The sequence below is a fragment of the Melanotaenia boesemani genome, chromosome 9 (genome assembly GCF_017639745.1).
Source record: "Melanotaenia boesemani isolate fMelBoe1 chromosome 9, fMelBoe1.pri, whole genome shotgun sequence".
In the NCBI taxonomy this organism is placed as follows: domain Eukaryota; kingdom Metazoa; phylum Chordata; class Actinopteri; order Atheriniformes; family Melanotaeniidae; genus Melanotaenia; species Melanotaenia boesemani.
The window spans coordinates 1522033-1540101 of record NC_055690.1 but is presented as its reverse complement, the minus strand read 5'-3'; positions in this window follow the sequence as shown (position 1 = coordinate 1540101).

The following is an 18069-nucleotide window of genomic DNA, read 5'->3' as shown; positions in this document are numbered from 1 at the left end:
AATTTAATCCCAATGATACTGTAGATATACGTGTTACATGTGCACATGAACTCACTGCCCATAGGAAGGCCTTCAAATCTTGTCCTTTTGGACAGAAATTCTAAATATACCTTCATAAATTAGATCAAATTAGGCCCTAAATGGTGTATTTTGAGAATTATTCCTGTTAAAAACAAACCTGCTGTTGTCCAAAAAATGTCAGGCATATCTTTTGAAGAATCCTCTCAGCAAAATCTCCACAGGCTTCGTGCTGTAGTTTGCTTCTAGTTGTTGAGTCATTTATTATTCATAAGTATCATAAGATGATAAGCAAAGTAATTTATTTGGAGTTTAAGTAAAATAGGTAGTGGCTCCCATCCTGAAATTTGAATTATTTAGAAATTATACAACTCAGAACTGTATTTAAGCTCAGTATTTAAATAAATATATTAAAAATTGATGGTAGTTTGTCAATCAGTGTATCTACACAAAATTTAGTTACACAAGTTTCTTAACTTTAAAGGCCATGAAATTAAAGTTATTGGAATTAAATGACTGTTCATTTGGAAACAGGAAGCTAAATTACACCCAGAGGGAACTTTCCTGGTTGTCTTTACTCTGCAAATGGCACAAATGTTTATTGTAGCTCATTACACAGTCGTGAACTTCTGAACTTTGCTCATGTTGCAAGACTTTTCTTCTCCCTTTTGGGCCATTTATTCAACCGGAGCAGCTGTACAAGCACTTTCCTGCTGTACCCTTGTTTGTTATGTGTGTGTTTGAATCTTTGACAGCTCGAGGTGGGATGCACAGGTGAAAGGCCAGACTGACTGTTCTTACCCTTCATGCACACTTGCAGAGAGAAAGAGTGAGTAAGTAAATGAAAGGTGAAAGTGAAGCAGCAGCCCCCAGAGAAAGATTTGTTTGCTCTGCAGGTCTGGGCGTGCATCAGGATCTTTAAGGCTTGGCTTGTAGACACAGGCTGAGCAAAGCGGTAGCCTGGCGTAAGGCTGTGGCTCTGGGAAGATTATCATAGGAAGTTGAGCGGTCATTCAGAGGGTCAGAGGGTTGATCTTCAGTTTCCCCAGTCCACTTGTACTGGGGCAAGAAACTGGAGCACATGTCGGCCATGATGTCCTCATCCGTGCTCATATAACAGAATAAAGAAACACTGCATGGATATGTGTCTTCCTTGCATCATAAAGTGCTTTATTTAATCATTTGACCTCCCTTAAAGGGTTCATTTACATGGAAACGCTGTCACATACATGACAGCCAAGGTTGCTTCCATCATTCTATTTATTTCACCATCACATGATTGCACACGAGTGTTTGTATCATAATATAATTCAAGAATGGAAACATAAAAACAGACTAGCATCATGCTAACAAGAGAAACTGGTAATCAGGAAATTGCTGTAGTCTGGTTTCTCCTGCAACAGTGGAGAGGAAACTAAAACAAGACTTCAGTTATTTGTTGTATGAAGGTCTCTGGATGCTGCGGTGTTTATCAGTGGTCAGAAAAGGATCAGGTGGACTCGGCAGCCTTAAGTCACTGATCAGCTGTGTCCTGCACTCAGCACATTTTACTGAGAATTTCAACGTTTTCTTGGATTGTAGACACTCTTTGGAAACGATGGAATCATCTTCAACAAAGCAGGAGTAAAATTATTCGCTTCAACAACACTGCCTGTGTTACCGCTCTCTACGCTGGAGAAGCCAGAACAACTTGTTGTTTCAGCCAATGTTAGGAGACAAGAAGAACCCAGGTGACCCGAGGAAACCCTAGAGAGAGTCTCCATCCACCGTCCCAGTTATCAAGTCTGAACCTTTACCTCTTTAAGCTGGACCAGCTTTGCAGGCCTCAGTCTTCATCTCCCTCCCCTCTGCTCTCCCTACCGACCATATGTTGGAGTTGGTCATGTTAATCCCATCAGCCAGAAAATGGTAAATGCTCTGTATTTATTTACAGACCATATATTACACAAAGCGCTTTACATCATACATCACATTCACACACTGATGGTGGAAGCTGCCATGCAAGGCGCTAACCACAACCCATCAGGAGCAATTAGGGGTTCGGTGTCTTGCTCAAGGACACCTCAACATAAGCCCAACAGGCTGAGGATTGAACCGGCAACCCTCAGGTTACCTCAGGTTACAAGACGACTGATGTGTTTTCATATCACATTGTCTGACCTTCAGCAGGGATATTTAACTTTAATCTTAAGAGGTCTAGTTAGAAAAAACTCAAACGGTGGATAACTTAAACTAATTAAAATAACACATACATGACTTGTCTCAAAAAGACCTGGGGTAAAATACAAAAAACAATCACCGTCCTCTCACATTATGAGGCTGTGAAACTGATCCAACAGCTTCACGGATAAGAAGGTTTTTAGAGGGGCTGCCTGATGAGCCCTCCAATACGCTTCCCTACTCTTTATACTTTTCTTTTATATTATACATATTGCCTATTTGACACTACTTCATTAAAAAAAGGACCGCTGCGTTCATGTTTCCTTTTTTTTAACTTGTCCTGTCCAGCATCATAGCAGCAAAGTGATAATCTGGTTTCTGTATCGTGCTGAACAAATTTGCTCTGCCAAGGGGAGGCCTATGGGTAAGGCTCCTCTGGATAATCTGATTAATTTATTTATTTATTTACTTTGAATCACTGAATCTATGTAATCTTGCTGGACCTGACCGGAGGGGACAGAAAAAGATGGAAAATAGCAAAAAGAAGCAAAAGGGAAAGAAGAAAGGAGACAAAAAGATCACAGACAGAAGGAAACGACCCTTCAATCCACACCATCACCAGACAACAAACTGTTACACCTGTACATGAACACACCAGAAAATTTCCTACAACTTTTACAAAAGCAGAAACACACACATAGAAAAAAAAAAAAAAAAACAGGGCTGCTAGTCATTAAGAATTTTTAAACAATAACCAAATCAAAAAGTCATATCATGAAAGTAGCACAACAACAACCAGATACTAACACACAGGTAAAAAAAAGACAGAGAAAAGAAAAGAAGAGAAATTATCTCTTAGTATATAAACCCACTGGACAACTCAGTGATTGTGTCAGCATGCAGAGCATGAGGAAGAGGAGTGATCAGTGATGAAGAGTAGTGAGTGAGATTGTGCAAATGCGACCACGCTTCTACGGAGGTCAGAGGCCGACCAGGGCCAGAGACCCAGGCCCTCAGCAGCAGCCCCGGAGCACCAACCCAAGCCACCCCACCACAAAGACGACTCCAGCCCCACCCGAAGGGCGGCAGAGGAGAGCCCCAGCAAGAGCCCCCCACAGTCCCGGGGCACAGGCCCCAGTGGGCCAAGATCAGCAGCCGCAGGCCCCACCAGGGACCGGCCACCCAGGGCAGCCCAAGCGAAGGGTCCAGGGCCCCAGGAGCCCAGAGGCAGCGCACTTGATCCCCTGCCCACACACCTATGTCCACACACACACACACACACCTCCACACACACAGCATGCAAACCTCCCAATCTCCCTCCCCAGCACCTCCCCCTCCCTCTCCATTGCCCTGTGGGAGATGCCCCTGGTGGACCAGAGGTCGGCAAACCCCAAATCCGGCCTCCTCCGCCACCCCCAACCACCCCCCATCACCTCCCATCAATATGCGGCTGACTGGGCATCCCCCAGGATCAGCAGCCCCCCATCAGCGCAGCCACCCTGCGTCCCAACCCCCAGGGCAACAACCTCCCACTGCCCACACCCGGCGGCGCCCCGGGGAACAGGGGTGTTAGAGGTCCCCATTGCCCTCCTCCTTCCCACTCATGAATGTTTGGGGTGAGTGTGTTTATTGCAAGTAAAACTGAGGGGCAGTGACATTGTGCTGGGAGCGAGGCTATATTAGTAGTCCCGCCCTCCATGCACTACATGACACGCCCCCCAGATGTTGTTTGTGTGTTGTGTTTGTGTTTTGATATCTAAGTGTAATTAAAACTGAGAGGCAAGTCACCACAGGGTGCAGCCAAGGAAGCCACTTTGATAGCCCCCCCGGCTACACCCCGCACGACGTGCACGCCTCCCAAATCCCTATGTGTGTGTCTTTGTGTGTGTGTAAGAAAGAGAGAGAGCATCCGGGAATGTAAGTCCCAAAGGAAGCGAAACTCCCTCTGGATGGTGAGCTGCTAGCAGTACTAGGCACCCCGCTCCCAGGAGGCCTCCCAGGGCAAGACAGGCCAGAGGCAGCCGCCCTCCCACGACCAGGCCACACAGTGACCGCAGCCAATGAGCTGCTAACAACCACAGAAGGCACCCACCCACCAGACACCCAGGTGGGAAGGAGAGGAGCAGAAGGAGAATAGTGGGAGAGCCCAGATCCATGGCGCACCACCCCCAGGTCCATCCAGGCCTCCTCCACAGGGTCATGTCATTCCTCCCCACCCCACCTACTCACCTTTGATCTTGCACACTCCCACTCATCCTAGCACACACACACACACACACACACACACACACACACACACACACACACACACACACACACACACACACACACACACACACACACCCATACCCAGATGCTAGCTGTTAGCTGCTAATGTGATAGCCCATGGTCTTAGAGTTGCTTGCTAATGTGAACACATGCGGTCTTAGCATTAGCTGCTAATGTGAAAGCCTGCAGTCTTAGCGTTAACTGCTACTGTGAGAGTCTGCGGCCTTAGCGTTGCTTGCTAATGTGAGTGTGAGTAATGTGAATTACAGGTGAATGTAATCTACACTAGTGAATGAAAACATATGAATGTGACATCATCTCGGTAAGAGAATCTGATTGGACGGAGGTGACACAGGAACCCAGTTGTGTGTACAAATGCTAAGATCTTGCCAAGTCTCAGTAAGTCACGCGAGAGTAGGGTCACGTTACCAGAAAAGAAGGCACATGGACCATTATCAGCTTTCGTCACTGATCATGTAACTTGCACAGTTGTACTGCTACCTGGTGATGTGCGATGCCACTCATTTTCTTTCCGATCAGATACCAAGTAAAATACAAGCTAGTATCAGCGATACTGATCTGTTACTGATACCTCGGTATAGACTGCTTCGAAAATCACTTTTTAAAGCAACATATGCCGAGGGGAAAGGAAGTGGAAGCTCCATTTTCATAGAATACTAGGTGACTCAAACTGAAATTACCAGTAAAATGCATAAATACATAAACAACACAATAATTACGTGTTTGTCAACACCTACGTATTAAAAGTCAACCATCAGTTTAAACAAATGAGACAGATTGATGTTATTTGTCTTGTATTTTGTCTATTAACTATTTCTCATTCATATTTTTATTTTTAAAAACCCCACAACATCTGTTTTACTGGATATGTCATGACAGCAGCCTCTGCAGCATCCTGACCAGCATCAAAGGACTCCAAGAGTGACGTGACTCGCCTTGCAGCACCTGTCCTGCTACTCTCCTCCTCTTCCTCATCATAGTTTACTTATATTCTGTGTTCTGGCCGACTCTCAGATGCTTAAGGAGGTGTGTGGCCTTGCTATAGAAACATCATCATACTCATTATCATATTTTACCATGATAATATATCCTGGAACATAAAAAACTGGTATCGGTAGTATCGATATTTTGGTATCGATCCGCACATCACATCACTACTGCTACAGCTAGCTTTTTCCCCCAACACCATTCTACTCAGTAATGGATTGTGTAAACCCAGCTCTGGTGCAGATTAACTGCTTTGTTATGAAACTCTGGGATGAATTTCTACCTGGTGTCTCATCTTTTTCCACATACAGAGAAACTATCTGTCTGGACATATCTGCTTCTTAAAAACCTGAAACAGTCCTTTCATTAAATAAAATCATTAAATAATCATAAATGGAATCCCACCTGGTTAAATACATTAATACACCTGTGAGGATCACCTGACTTTTCTCTAAGTCAGGTAGTCAGGTGTTAGTCCAAGTTTTGAGACAGGCTCAGAGCTGAACCCCCACATCGGAAACAGAAACAACTCTTCATGAACAACCTATTCTCTCACCTTCTTCATGTTCTTCTTTCATGTTTCAGGCCCTCTCTTTCTCACCCCTCCACCCACCCTCTCCATCTTCCCAGCAGTGTCTACAGTGGATTCATGGTAATCAACAGGCACAAATCTGAACTTTTTTCTAAAATTCTGCATCAGTAATCTGTCCTGAGCATCACCCACATGTTCAAACTGCAGCAGCATGACGTCTAGTAACGGGGTGCAATAGTAGACCTGCTGGAGCCGCCCGAGGCTTGGATGAAAAATGAAGTTTGAGATTTTTGTTTTTTCTTTGCAGTCTGTTTGTCTGCCTTTAACTTCCAGTATAGAAGATATACAAGCCTAACCCGAGATCCCAGACTGTGGCAGGAAGCTAACATGAACATGAGTTGAACAGCAGGCATCTTGTTACTACAGCAAATTATTCATTCCCCAACTGAAACATGCAGAAGTGTCTGAGTTTCTGTCTGGTTTTGTGTTCGTTGCTGGTCAGTGAAGCTTGAAGCACAAGCAGGTGTTTCCCTCCAAGCTGGGCCAGTTTCAGGCTCAAGCATGAGTCTGAGTCTTCAGTTCATGTCATTTATCACATCTGAATCTGAAAGAATGCCACATTTCTTCATCTTCTTTAACTTTTTTATTATTCATGTTGTTTTGTGTCTATTTTGAGGGTTCAACAAGCAAAAGGTTATTACAACGATCTTTTAAAAAGTACAAAACTAACATGACTGGAACAGAAACATTGAAATTAGCTCTGCACATGCAGCTGCATCGTTACAATAAATACAAAAGAAATCATCTCATAATATAACACAATGCATCACATTCAAAAGGAACATTTTTTATGTTTGACTACTTAAATATTTCATTCTCTATGTACATTTTCATGATTTTACCTGCAGACTTTTGCTTCAGAACCCTGTTTTCAGTGCACAACACAGCACTTCCTTCACAACAGCTGCAGGCACAGATAAGATCTACAACTTTATTTACTACCAGAGACAGAAAAGGATTCACTGATTCTACCTTCTCATCATCCTAGCTTGAGTTTCTAAATGCAGAGTAACAACATGCCACCATGTTTTGCCCACTGCTGCACAGTAGCTGCAAACCAACAGTCTGAGTATTTTTACAGCTTTGTCAGACAAAGATTAGAAAGAAAAACTGCTCTGATAGATGGCTGCTGGTAAAAACCTGCATTTAACGATGAGATATGAAGCAGATGTATGTGTGAAACTCATCAGATTCAAAGCTGAAGGGTTTCTGTGTGCTTGCTACATGCAGCTGCGTTAGACAGGGCAGATTTACCTCTTTCTTTAAGAAGAAGAAAAGCCACAATGTTTTCTTTGTCAGCGTTAATGACTGTCTTCCAAGGAAAGTAAATACCAGGTAAGGATCAGGAACGGTGAAGGTGGGGGACGCATTCATCATGTTTCTAATGTAGCATGTCAAAGAGTCCCGCAGAAGTCATTCAACAGTCTCTGGTTTTACTCCAGAACTTTCATTCCTGGTGTCATAGACTCAACCAGGTGTTAGAAACCTTCCACAGAGGTTTCCTCCATATTGACATGACAGCATCACACAGTTGCTGCAGGGTTGTCGGCTGCATCCATGATGAGAATCTCCCGTTCCACCACATCCCAAAGCTGCTCAACTGGACTGAGATCTGGTGGCTGTGGAGGCCGTTGGAGTCCAGTGAACTCATCATCATGTTCTAGAAAGCAGGTGGAGATGATCTGAGCTTTGTGACATGGTGCATTATCCTGCTGGCAGTAGCATCTGTTTTTTCTCTTTTTTTTTACCTGTCCATGCTGCTTTTTACATCTTAGATTTTACTATAAACACTGATTTCATTTTGTGCTTTTTAAATGAATATAGCATTTTTAAATTCACTACTGTCTTAACTGTCTGTTTTCTAATTATTAATAAGTTTATTAAATCTGCTTAAGAATGAATGAAGTTCATTTAGAGTAGATTTATATGTTTTCACCTGTTTCAGGCTCAGAGGTCAATGTTTACCTCGTGTTTGTTTGGTGGAAGTTCCTACACTGGCCAAGGCTTATTCAGGTGAATCCAGAGAGTCAAGAGGAGCTTCTTCCCTGGCAGAGCAGGGAAATCTACCGTATATATATATATACATACATACATATATATATATATATATATATATATATGCTAGTAGATAGAACAGTCACTCAGGACTGCAGAACCAGGAATACCAATCTGTGCACTACCTGGATTGATTACAAGAAAGCCTATGACTCAATGCCACACACATGGATCATGGAATGCTTGGAGATGTATAACATCAACAGGACTCTAAGAGCCTTCATTGCAAACTCAATGCAGCAGTGGAAGACCACCCTTGAGGCCAACTGCAAGCCAATTGCACGAGTGTCCATCAAATGTGGCATATACCAAGGAGATGCCCTGTCCCCTGTGCTGTTCTGCATAGGTCTAAACCCCCTCAGCCAAATAATCACCAAGACTGGCTATGGATACGACTCAGGAATGAGTCCACCATCAGTCGCCTCCTCTACATGGATGACATCAAGTTGTACGCCAAGAGCGAGCGAGACACTGACTCACTGATCCACACAACCAGGCTCTACAGCAATGACATCGGAATGTCATTCGGACTTGAGAAGTGTGGGCGGATGGTGACAAAGAGAGGGAAGGTATCCATACAGAAGGGCCCTCACTCCCAGACGGCAGAATAGCAGACATTGAGGACAACTACAAGTACCTTGGAATCCCACAAACAAATGGCAACCTCGAACCGGCCACAAGAAAAGCAGCCACAGCCAAATACCTCCAACGAGTAAGGCAAGTACTAAGGAGTCAGCTCAATGGCAAGAACAAGGTCCGAGCAGTTAACAGCTATGCCCTGCCGGTCATCAGATACCCTGCAGGAATAGTAAGCTGGCCAAAGGAGGAGATTCAGACCACAGATGTGAAAACATGAAAGCTCCTGACCATGCATGGAGGGTTCCAACCCAAATCCAGCACCCTGAGACTGTACACTAAGCGCAAGGAAGGAGGCAGAAGACTAGTGAGGGTCAGAACCGCTATCCAGCGTCATAACCAAGTGGCTGGTATAGTGTACAGGAACATCTGTGTGGAGTATAGACTGGAAGCCCCGAGGTCAAGGTGGGAAACACCTCAGAAGGTGGTAGAAAATAACCGAGCTAAGATCTTGTGGGACTTCCAGATCCAGACCGACAAAATGGTGATGGCAAACCAGCCGGACATTGTGGTGATGGACAAACAGCAGAGGAAAGTCTTTGTGGTTGACATCACAATACCAAGCGATTGTAACATCAGGAAAAAGGAACATGAGAAACTGGAGAAATACCAAGGCCTGAAAGAAGAACTTGAGAAGGTCTGGAAAGTGAAGGCAACAGTGGTACCTGTGGTCATCGGAGCACTCGGGGCAGTAACCCCCAAACTGGAAGAGTGGCTACAGCAGATCCCAGGACAAACCTCAGACATCTCGGTCCAGAAGAGTGCAGTCCTAGGATCAGCCAACATACTGCGCAGAACCCTCAAGCTCCCAGGCCTCTGGTAGAGGACCCGAGCTTGGATGTATGAGAGGCCGCCCACGGAGGACGAGGGGATAATTTTTATTTTTTATATATATATATATATATATATATATATATATATATATATATATATACATATATATATATATTTATAAAAATCAGAAAGCATGTCTTACCTTTGCTGTGTCGAATAAATTAAACTGCATTTCTTTAAAAAAAAAATCCACGTCTGCCTGTTGATGTTGTACTCCAGCATTCCCTCCACAATGGTGCTGTTGTTGACCACCGTGCGTTTGTCTCTTGCTTGATACATGACCTGTCTAACACTGCACACATTGCCCAGCAGAACAGCCAGCAGAACAGGCTTGTCCGGTAAAGAACTACAACCACAGACCAAAAGGGTCACTCCACATTCTTGGAGAGTCGAAGTTGCAAATTGTGGTGAGAGAGGGAAAGGAAAATTGCAGACAAATGGAAATCCACAGGTTATGAAGTTGTATCTGTAAAGCCTGGAATCAATGTGTATCGAATCAGAGATCCAGTGACATCAAGGGAAAAAGTTGTCCACAGAAACCTCCTCCTCCCTGTGAGTTTCCCTCCTGCTGGAGGTATCAGCAACTTGGGGTCAAGCCGCCCATCACTTGCTGGAGATGGACAATGCTAACCAGACATTTCTGTCAATGTACAAGACAGTGAGACAATTAACTGGCTCCTGCAAATAGATGATGCAAGTGATGGAGGTGCCACAGCCGACCTGCCCAGCTGTTCTCCTGTTGAGGCTGTGAGCACCCCGCCCTCAGAGGCTAGAATGACTGTGGTCCCTCATGCTGTGCATGCTGAACGGCTGCCCTCCCCTGAGCCCTCCTTGCCCTCGGCAGGAGCAGCTCAACATGTCCCCTCCCCTGAACATGTTGCTGGTGCACAGACAGGTGGGCTCACACATGACAGCCACCTCCACTTTGTACTAGGTCAGGTAGACCTGTAAAACCCCCAGACAGACTCATCTATGGCATGAATGAACAGACTGTATGTGAGTCTGTGTCGACAGTTGATTCATTGTTTTCTTATGTAAGGAACATGTTTTCTGGATAGGTTGCTGAGTGTTGAGATATTTTTTGCACTAGTACTTAACTGTGGTGTCTTAGCTTTCTTTGTCATAGAGTAATATTTACAGTATGGGAGGCGTATACGGCATCTTCCGTGTCTTACTGTGGTGAGGCCATTGGCCGATCCCTTACTGACATAATTCCATGTGGAAAGTTTCTAACTGACTTGAACTAGGTGAAGCTCTGCTATTACACAACAAAAGTTTTTTTTATTTGTTTGTTTGTTTGTTTGTTTTTTCCTGTATCGTGCTCTGGTTTAGCAGAATTCAAGTGGGAAGTGTATGTAACATCGTTAAACAGGTTCAGGTTAAATCCTGCTAAACGGAGAAAACAATGCCACCTGCTGTTGTAACACTGTGCCTTCATCGCACAGTTTAGCGGTAGCAAAGGATTATGGGTAATCCTCAAAGCAGCGGAGGATTTTCAGGAGCGTGAGGATGTGCAGTTGTCATTCTCCTCTGTCCATTACTGATGCAGATGCAGAATAAACCTGCTGTTACCAACACATGACCAGCTCCAAGAGATTCACTCACGTAGACAGAGGAGGCATCACATCGGCCACACATGCAGATCCATCCAGATGTATAACCCTGCAGCAGGAAGCCTGTCTACCTGGATTCTCAGGTGTACCACCTCAGCTGTTGTCTCATCATCCCTTCATCCCTTGGACATGCAGCCATCTTTACTTCTGCGACATGAAGGCCAAACTGTCCTTTATATCCAAACCTGCTGCTTCACTTCCTGTTTAGAGCTGCTGCTGCAGCCGAGAACACCACTCAGAGAAAAGATGGAAAACTGGTCAAAAACTCTGAATAAGACAGAGATTAAAAAAAGGAGGAACTGCTGAGCTGATGTAAACAAGGCTGGTTCCCCAACATGGAGGATCCATCCCATGGTTCTATGCATGGTGATGTCAGTGCATGCTGTTTATTCTCAGGTAGGGTGTGGTATTAAACCATGCTCAGTCTGTAGCAAGAGGGGCCAAAGTGTACCAAGAAAATGCCCCCCACTACATCAGAGGAATCTGACTAGACATCCCAGGCGATTTACAGGTCACTGGAGGATGACAGAAACTTCTTTCCAGATCTACATGAATCACCAATATCACTACCTGAGTCTGAACTTGATTTCTTGTTTTCTAGGTTCCTAACTAGTCATCCTTTAAAAATACTGACATGTGGCTGCACATTTCTAGAAGAGATTTTGTCCCTGTGCAGGTACAACTACTAATGTAGTTCCACTACGTATGTACGTACAACTACTATGTTGCAGTGCTAATCTAGTTCTATGCTAGCACTGGACTAGTTTTAAGCTAATGTGGGGAAACCAGGTCATATTTAACTTCCAGTGAGTGTATTTAGGGACTACACATCAACTCAGTTCATCAGGATTTTTACATTGGAGCTGAAAATCAATCATAAAGATTCTGAAAGCGAAGCTCAGTATCCACGTTACTTAGCGCTGGCTAAGCTAGCGCTACATGATCCAGTTTCATTTAAACAGGAGGCTAGCAAGGCTGATAGCTGGAGCTGGATTTAAAGTAGCTACAGCATGAAAATGTGGAGAAATAGATCCTGGAACCAGTTTGATTCAGTAGAGGAAGATATGAGAATGAAAAGGAAGGAGATATTTCTGACTTTTAGTAAAGAGGAAGGACACAGATCAGACCCAGACCCAGTATCAGCAGCCCCACAGCTCCCAGCATGGAGCTAGCCACACCAAGATCCAGTCTACCACCACTACCAGACAGTAGACCAGAACCAATCCTCTTACTACAGCTTCAGGATCAACATTGTACTCCCAGAACCACCAACTTACCTTCTATGGACCTTTTCCAACTTGTTGATATTCCAGATTATTAACTTTAGGATGCTTTCTCATGTCTCTCTGATGTGAGCACAGTTCTCACAGCAGGGATGGAGAAAGGGATCACATCCTTTCCTTCTCAGTATAATATGTAATAAATAACGCTTTTATCCAAAACGCTTTTACATGTATGTCACATTCACCCATTCACACACTTACACACTGATGGCGGAAGCTGCCATGCAAGGCGCTAACCATGACCCATCAGGTGCAATTAGGGGTTCGGTGTCTTGCTCAGGGACACCTCGACATGAGCTCTCCGGGCTGGGATCGAACCCGCATCCCTTGGGCTATAAGATGACCACTCTACCCACTGAGCCATGCCACCATAATACTATAATTCAATAATAATAATGATACATTTATGTTTTATTTTGATATGTAATGTTGCAGTTGCTAATATATTAAATATAATATCTAAAATCGCAGTAACAGTCACATGTGTTTAATCTGTGTTTTCTTTTATTACTTTTATCTATTTTGATTTGCTGTCATTGTTTACAGAGGGGAGAGTATGCACAGTATGTAAAACCAGGTGGGGTTAAAAGGACTAAAACCCTTCTTGGACTATAAACGTAGCTCAGGCAGCGACATGGTGCTAGCTTTCTTTTTGCCTTTCAGTCTCTGTACAGTTGCTTCTTACATGTCTTCTCTAATCCTTAAAGAATCCTTAAATCCAACCCTAAACCCGAGCAGTTGTCCTTGCTGCATGCAGGTGTGTGAGCATTATGCTCTCTGATTGGTCGACAGGGTCTTTTTCTGGTTTTCATGTCTCTAATCATGTGGAGTGTTTTTAGAGTGATGACAATTAGATCCAACAGCTAATTCTTGTGGTCTTTGTGGAGAAATGTGTGTTGTAAGCTTCCTTTCATCATAAAATGTCCTTACAACAAAGCAAAGCTTGAAGCAGGAGGCTGTGGCTTTCATCGGCTCTGCTTAGTACTAAACAGATTACAGAGTGGATGATGGAATAACACCTTACTCAGCAGTGACGGCTGGATTAAACGGGGCCGTGCAACACACAGCTGAATTGTCTCATTTTCGTAATTTTCACCTTCTCTAATTTCAAGATGAAATCTTCGAAGCTTGTCAAAGATTTCCTGATACACATGTACCCTGAAATTGGCAAATCAAGCCTAAACAAGTCTGTGCTGGCAAATCATCTTCCTTTAAACATCCAGCCAGACTGATCCCGCTGTAGGACTCATATCACTCCTGTGTTGGCTTCTCTCCACCGATAAATGTCAAGGTGCCAGAGTCATGGCCAAATTACGCACAAAGCACTTCCTCAACAAGCCCCAACTAAGATACTCCAGTTCTTTTCTTCCCCTTCAGTATCAGGTGTGTCAGATTACCTGATCCCATCTAAAACTCTGTGAACCTTGTTTACGTGTTAACAACAGAATCACTTTACTAAAACATATTTAAGTTACTGTCTTGTGAATCAAATTAAAAAAATTTCGGCCTAATCACAGTATAACTTGATAAGTTTGTGGTAAAAACGTGAAACATATCAAGTTGTAACGTGAAAAGGTCCCAATTTTTTTTCATTTGGGTGACAGCTCCATGCTTCTGTAAAAACGAGCTCATTATTGCTGCATGTTAACATGTTGGATTCACACTGCGCCAGCTTCTTTTTCTGGTCTGTTTCTCTGTATTTGTTGTCATAAACTGTTGGTTTAGCTTACAGTAAATCCCTCCTCTGACCAACCTGAACTCAGTGCAGCTCTGGGATACCACTGGTCCAGGGAGAGGGGTTCAACATGGGTTGTATGAACTAAAAAATAAAAGAAGAAGATTCTGTAGGAGAAAGCTGGGGAGATGATATAAGAACAAAAGCACTGAGTAGAAAGAATGAATAAGAGGTGACTCACCTAAATCATTACATTGACACCTTAAGTGGGTCAAAGTGTTCAGCTTGTTCAGGAAATTGGTCCTGCTAATAATTATTTTTATATCTGTTATAGTTTTCAAATGATTGATTATTGATTGATTTCCAGCTCTCGTTGAAAGGAATGGGGAAAGTTTCAACTCCTTCAGAAACTTTCAGCTCTAATAACTTCAGCATATTTCAGCTAGAAACACTATTCAAACTTTAAACTGTTTGGGCTATAAAACATCTATTCAAATTTTTTTATATTTTCTACTATTTTTGAAATATGACACTTTAAAAATCATTAAAATTTTTATGCTTTTAGAATTTTAGAATTCTGACAGTGCGCACGCTTTTTAACCCTTCTGGAAACTTTAAACAAAATCTCATAACTTCATCAACTTGTTTCGTACAGACACAAATTAAACATCGAAACAGAGGAATTTAAGTTGGCTACGAGGAAACCAAAGTGTGAGCTGGGACGAACAGATTTTAAGCCATGCCTCTCCAATCGACCAAAATATGGGCTCAATCTTAAGTCATAAATTTTGCTGTAAATGAATCATCATGTCAGAGTCTGCATCTGTAAATCAAACTTGTCACCCTGTAAAAACAATCTGCCTGAAAAATTCAGGTACGCAGATGTGCAAAAAAGGGTTTGCATGGTTGTAAAAAGATTTGTATTGGTGGAAAAAATAAAAAAGTTCTTTTGCAAAAACCCTGTTCTCCGATGCAAAGCACAAAACTGCGTGCGAGACAGTAAAGTTGTGAATTTTGTCCATATCGCTTCACTATCTGATTGGATGGTGACAAATCAAACTATCCAATCAGAGAACAGATGGCTCCCGTCCTTCCGCAGCGCCGTCGCTATGATGGTGTCCATCGTCATAGCAACAGCAGAGTCAGGCCCTGTCTTGTTGAACTCATGCACACACATCCAAGATACACTGATATTTAAAGTGACACAGAGTAACAGGAATAATAACTAATCTATTAAATATCACAATGACTTCTCTTCCAGCTTGAACAGTAGATTTGAACCATTTTTAGGCAAAAAGCCGTTTATTTGTACAACACATTTCATGTGCAGGACAATTCAAAGTGCTTTACATGAAACAAAAGCATTACAGATGTTAAGAAATAGTAAAAGGCAGCAACAAATAACAAGAATCACAATAAAATAATAAATTACATTAAAATGATTAAAAGCTAGATGAGTTAAAAGTTACAGCAGATTTCATGCAGAGACATGAGAAAAGTTTTAACCTGGATTTAAAAATGTCTACATTTGGTGAAAGTTTCATCTCCACTGGCAGTTTGTTCCACTTGTTTAACAGCTAAATGCTGCTTCTCCATGTTTAGTCTGGACTCTGGTCTGGACCCTTTTCTGGACTCTGGTCTGGATTCTGGCCTGGACTCTGGCCTGGACTCTGGTCTGGACTCTGGTCTGGATTCTGGTCTGGACTCTGGCCTGGACTCTGGTCTGGACTCTGGTGTGGATTCTGGTCTGGACTCTGTCCTGGACTCTGGTCTGGACCCTGGTCTGGAATCTGGTCTGGACTCTGGCCTGGACTCTGGTCTGGACTCTGGCCTGGACTCTGGTCTGGACTCTGGTCTGGACCCTGGTCTGGAATCTAGTCTGGATTCTGGTCTGGACTCTGGTCTGGACTCTGGCCTGGACTCTGGCCTGGACTCTTGTCTGGACTCTGGTCTGGACTCTGGTCTGGACCCTGGTCTGGAATCTAGTCTGGATTCTGGTGTGGAATCTGGCCTGGACTCTGGCCTGGACTCTGGCCTGGACCCTGGTCTGGAATCTAGTCTGGATTCTGGTGTGGAATCTGGCCTGGACTCTGGCCTGGACTCTGGCCTGGACCCTGGTCTGGAATCTAGTCTGGACTCTGGTTTGGACTCTGGTCTGGACCCTGGTCTGCACCCTGGTCTGGATTCTGGTCTGGACTCTGGTCTGGACTCTGGTCTGGACTCTGGCCTGGACTCTGGTCTGGACTCTGGTCTGGACCCTGGTTTGGACTCTGGTCTGGACCCTGGTCTGGACCCTGGTCTGGACTCTGGTCTGGACTCTGGTCTGGACCCTGGTCTGTAATCTAGTCTGGATTCTGGTCTGGACTCTGGCCTGGACTGTGGTCTGGACTCTGGTCTGAACTCTGGTCTGGACCCTGGTCTGGACTCTGGTCTGGACTAGTTGACAAGAGTCTCTGGACCTCAGAGCTCTTCCAGGTTTATTCTCTGAATGTATCACAGATGGATTCTGGTCCTGAACCGTTCTGGTGATGTAAACCATCAGAAGGGACTAAATCTGTTCTGGTACTGACTGGAAACCAGTAGAATCTAGAAACCAGTAGAAACTAGGAACCAGTAGAAACTAGAAACCAGTGTAAACTAGAAACCAGTATAAACCTGAAGCCAGTATAAACCTGAAGCCAGTATAAACCTGAAACCAGTGTAAACCGGAAACCAGTGTAAACCGGAAACCAGTGTAAACCAGAAACCAGTGTAAAGATGTTATAACTGGTGTGATGTGTTCAGATCTCTTAGTCCTGGTTAAAACTCCAGCAGCAGCATCTGGATGAGCTGCAGATGTTTACTGGTCTTACTGGGAAGTCCTGTTAAAGACCAGTACAGTAATCCAGTCTACTGGAGATGGATTTTAAAATCCTCTTCATATGTAACCTGATTAAAAGTGATAAAATCTTCTTTTCTTTATTACTTTGGGACAGGCTTTGGAACTTTTGTCTTCCTCACAATTGCAGTGAGGTTATGGTAACTGCAGCCTATTGGCAAGGATATGAAATAGGAGCAGCTTTCAGGTGCATTTATAAACATGTGGTCAATACAGGTAGCTACTCCAGTGCAATCACTCTTTAAACAAATTCTCGGCTTGTGAATGACCTGTAACAGTCCACAAGCTGCGGATACTCCTAAGTTTCATTTTCACTGAGCAGGAAATGGAATTCCAACAAAGACCGGAAGACCAACAAATTTTAATTTTCTTAACCCATCCCCCAACATCTGTGATTAACGCTTTTAACATTTTTTATTTCGGGTTATTTCTTAGTTCTTTGTCTACCTCTCGATGACCCATCTCCTCATTATATCCATCTCTTTTACCATGATGCATTTCACCCATTTCAGTTCATTTTTACATTCTTTTTATCGTATCATTACATGATTCTCACTGCTGACCACATGCAGGATCCTTCCATCCGATTGGTGGCCTATATATGTCAAGGAACAACACATGAGAGGGGGAGGGCATCTGGAGAGAATCATATTCGAATGAGGCAAAGTTTTTCTAAGGTATCTGCTGCAATGGAGGGAGTCATTAAAGCAAACGCCCCCTCCTCCACCTTTCTAAAGTAATCTAGCTCCACCCACAGAGCTGGAGTTTGGAGGAGTCGCTTGTATAAGAACAAGCCAATCATTTCTCTGACCAGCTTTCTGGTAAAAACTAGACATTAACTTTGTGCTTTGTAATAAAATCATTGATTAAAAATGTTTTTCCAGCCAAGGATCTGACATTTAGCAGAGCTAGCTTCAGTGTTCTAAAACATTACCTGTCCAGGTGTTGTTCTGGGCAGGCTGAGGCTGATGAGGAATGAACATAAGATGTGATAAATGTATAGAATGTATTGGGTGAATCTGACTTCTTTGAACATTTATCAGTCTTTT